The sequence below is a fragment of the Trifolium pratense genome, linkage group LG2, assembly GCF_020283565.1.
Source record: "Trifolium pratense cultivar HEN17-A07 linkage group LG2, ARS_RC_1.1, whole genome shotgun sequence".
In the NCBI taxonomy this organism is placed as follows: Eukaryota; Viridiplantae; Streptophyta; class Magnoliopsida; order Fabales; family Fabaceae; genus Trifolium; species Trifolium pratense.
Window position 1 is genome coordinate 9,445,403 of NC_060060.1, and position 4,418 is coordinate 9,449,820.

Sequence of the window (4,418 nt, forward strand, 5' to 3'; positions counted from 1 at the left end):
ATTGAAGAAACTCAAGGTATCACAAATATAAGCATTATTACATCTACTTTCATGATAAGGAAATCAAACAATTTTATAAGGAAATCACGATGAGGATTACAACCACTATCATATGAAAAATAGTATAGTGAATGAGTTGTCGAAGAGAAGAAGTAGAAAAATCAAGGGAGGAAGAAAAGGTTTAAGAAATAGAAAAGTGATGAGAAAATTGTAATTACAGTATTAATGAATTGTATTTCATTGGATAAACCCCAAATTAAGAAGAATGAGTGGTCATTAATGGATGAAATGAGTTAATCATACTCTGTTACATTCCGTTCATTTTTTACAAAAAAAAAAGAAATAGAATATGTCTATATCCCAGTCCACCACTTTCCACCAATCCAAACATAGTTTAAATTAACAAATAAATGATTATTTTATGAATAAAAAATTATTTGTTGTTTATTGTATTTTATAGATAATACTTTCATAAAAAAAAAACACAATTTTATTGTTTATAAGCATTACGTTAATTTTTTTTTCACATTTTTTTCATAAAAAATTCAATGTTAACTATTATGAGTGATAAAAATTCAAAAACAATATCAATTTTTTATAGTTTTGATAAATAGTATTTCCCATTTAGTTATTATCATTTTTTTTAAATGATAGAAAAATGTTTTCTCTCAAATAAATAATCATTTCCCCTATTAATTTGATGGTCTAATGTACCAGTACATTCAAATTTTTCAAATGTACCGTAAAATTTTCCCTAATATAAATCTCTTGTGGCAATCTTCTTTTTCCTTAAAGTCTATAACTTATTAATATTTTTGAAATGATATCAAATAGGATCTTAAAACAAAAAGTCATTTTCAAAATGATTTAAGAAAATCTAATTCAAAACTCTTTTCTTGTGTTTTACATAACAAACAATACTATTAATATTTTTTTATGATCATGAAAGGTTAAAAATTACCAATTCTATAAGTTATTTTTTTTGACAACCCAATTTTATAATTAAAAACTATGTAACTTGTGTAAAGAAGGCTTGAGCATTATACATTATAAATTGGCAAAATTATATTCTGTTTTTTGTATGCAAAGGAGGAAATATGACTAAACTTATGAAGTTTGTTTGTGTTATGATCTTCTTTCTTTTCCTATTTCATGTTGCAACAAGTGATGACCGCCGTAAGCTATTTTTCATTCTTTTGCATTAAAATTATACAGTCATGTCATAAAGCAGTACAATTAATTAGGAATACTTTTGAAAGAATCTTTAAATAAAGTGTTTTTTTATAACTTTTGTTTATATTTGAGTTCAATTTTTTTTTTGTTTTTTTATAAGCAAAATTTGAATTATAAAGAGTACAAGGGGTACTCAACCCTTACAATTCAAAGACAATCTTCTTAGATACTACTAAAGCAATCTAAGGGATTGTTACACCAGTCAGAGCAAGCTACATTAACATTGCTATTTAAGCGACCTATAAACCAAAACCAAGCAATATAAATAATTTGATTCACCAAAAACAGACAACATCTCTCATGGATATTTGTAATGATGCCCTTGTTGAATAAAGCCTCTCTAGTTGGTAGTTTGTCAAGCAACAATCTCTAACAAAAAATACTAACTTTCGACGGAACATTATTCAAACAAAAAAGCTTTCGCAGTGTTGTGCCTTTACCGTGAAAAAACCTGCAGAATGTGTTATCCACTTCTGTGAAACTTTTTGTTCACTTTTGTATATAAATAAGGTCGGAGCGAATATGCCCTTTAATTAATAACATTAATTCTTGTACGTGTTATCTTTTTTATTACAGGTGAGTGTTTTGGTGACAATCATTGTGCACATATTAAGTGTAAGCTTTCTTGGATTCCGCGGTGTACTAGTACTTTTCAATGCAAATGTATGGATCCCATCTCTGGTACAACTTTATAAGGAAGAATGATTTCATGCACCAGCAAAAGATCTATGAAACATCGTTATGATATATGTCATATAAGTCATTTAATAATCATATGTCATTGAATAATTGTATTTGCACCCAATAATTTAATTTAATTTGTTTTATTTTTATTTTTGCTTTCTTAATTTCATATACCATAGAGTTATAGAATTTTATTCCTATAGCTAATAATGGTAATGAAATGAAATAACAATAAATAATATTATCTGTCTTCTGGGTTGTTTTCTACTCTCTTAATTTATTTATCCATAACAGTATAAGTCTTATCAGGATATTACCGATTGTAAGTAAAATATGCTCATATAGTTACCGATGGATTATTTAACAAGTGTATTAAATTGCCGTCAAGTAATAATATTTATAAAAGTTCGTCTACATAGAAATTGTGAATTTCGATAAGCATAAAAGAACTAGCTATGAAGTAAAAGTGTTCTGAAATAAGAGAAGAAGACGATTAGATTTGTTTCAAATCTATTTCCTATCACTATTTGATAACTTGAGATTATACATAACACCCTCATATTGATTTATGTAAAATATCAATAGAAGTATACATAATGGATCCCGATACAACAAAATTACAATTCAATTTGCTCAAGTACATAGAAGTACTACGACTGTTCGGGGATAAAATACACAACTGGGCTAACAACTGATAATAAAAGTTGACTAAATCTTATACAAAAGTTATAAGATAACATAACCACTACTAGAAAAAGTTCAAATACCGACGGAATTTAGAGACGGAATTTATTTCTTCTCTGTTAGAGACGAAATTAGAGACCGAAAAAAACAATCAGAGACGAAAAATAAAATATATGTACTAGTGACCGATGTTAGAGACGGAATATTCTGTCTCTAAATCATTCTGTCTCTAAATTCGTCTCTACTTGATTATTTCTTTAATTATAAATAGATAACAATAGTTGGAGACGGATTTTAGAGACAAACTTTAGCCGTGTCTAATGTTTTCCGTCTCTGTATCTGTCTCTAATCGGTCAACTTGTTATTAAAATAGTCAAAATTTTGTTAGAGACGGAAAAAATCTGTCTCCGTATATTGTTGTCTATATTAAATTAACACAATACTATTTCATTTTGCGCCAATTTTTTGCCGCCTAGACATTTATTTAGAATTTTAAGAGATTTTTTCTTCATTGTCCGGCCAAACTAACTATATTATTTCATTAGACAAAATTATCTTCTTTTTTTTTAACCCTAAGTCACTTTTTGCCCACTTCACACTAGTCCACCGCTTCCTCTCGTTTTCACCCTTCACACCATTGCTCCGTCACGACCATTATATCAAGTTATCGCTCACTAATCCTCACTCTGTCAAGGTGTTTGCCTTGCAAAAATAAAAAAATACAACTTAGCGTCTGTCTTATTAAATTCAAATATTTTCTTTTCCTTTTGTCCCAAATTATAAACGAAAAAATAAAAATCATAAACCAACATGTTTTGAGGTTTATCAGAGAATTTCAATTTAAACATATTATACTAAATCTGAGAATGCCAAAAAAATGGTTGGTAGTAAATCTGCTTTAGTGAATTTCAATTTAAACATATTATACTAAATTTATGTTGGTTATTGTTTTAGAGGATGAAATTGAATAGAGAGCCAACATGTTTTGAGGTTTATCAGAGAATGCATAAACCAAAGGAAAAATCAAATGAGTGGTTTAACAAAGAACAAGCTCTTATAGCTGTAAGTATAAACTAATCTTGTTTAAGTTATAACTTTTAGCAATGTAAATAATATACTAATAGTTACAATTTTTCAGGAAAGTTACCAAACTAAATTGTTTGAGAGAAATTCTCAAATAGGTGAGGGTAGTAACCAACAATCTGATGATAGTATATACATGGAAGTTGTTGGAGGCATTATAACAAGAAGGGACACATATTTGGATTGGGATCTCAAGCTGCCACTATCAAAGAATCTTTGAAATTTTCTCCTTCAATTTCTACTCATGTGGTACAGTCAGATAAAGTTGCTGCTACGGAGGCTAAGATTGAAGCATTAATCGTTGAACTTGAGCAAAATAATCTTGAACAAGAAATGTTAAAACAAAAGATGGAGCATTGTGAGCAGATTTTTGGAAGGTTTGTGCCTAGTATTAATCAAAACTCTCCGGTTCAACTTGAAAGAGAAGGTGATAAGGAAAATTATGAGATCGATGCTAATGAAAATGATGTGATGGATGATGAAGATTAGCTTTAGTTACTTTCTTTTATGTATTTTTGTTAAATCAATTATATGAATTTTTGTGTCTTTGACAATTTTAGGTTTGATATTATATTTAGTGCAGTAGTGGTGCCTTGATACTTTGTAAGAATGACATACATTTGGTGTCAATCGAAATTTGATTTTCTCACATTCAAGAATTATATAAATTACATATAGTAGATAAAAATTAATATTTGAAAAATTGTATAAGCATTTAATTGTATAAATGTGTT

General features: G+C 28.2%; 1 long non-coding RNA gene across 1 annotated transcript; it reads left to right on the forward strand.

Annotated features, from left to right (window-relative positions):
* Nucleotides 1-1,023: 1,023 nt before the first annotated feature.
* On the forward strand, nucleotides 1,024-2,066 carry LOC123905804. The gene is made up of 2 exons (XR_006808517.1): nucleotides 1,024-1,176; nucleotides 1,810-2,066. It is a non-coding gene; the product is annotated as an uncharacterized LOC123905804 (long non-coding RNA).
* Nucleotides 2,067-4,418: the final 2,352 nt, after the last annotated feature.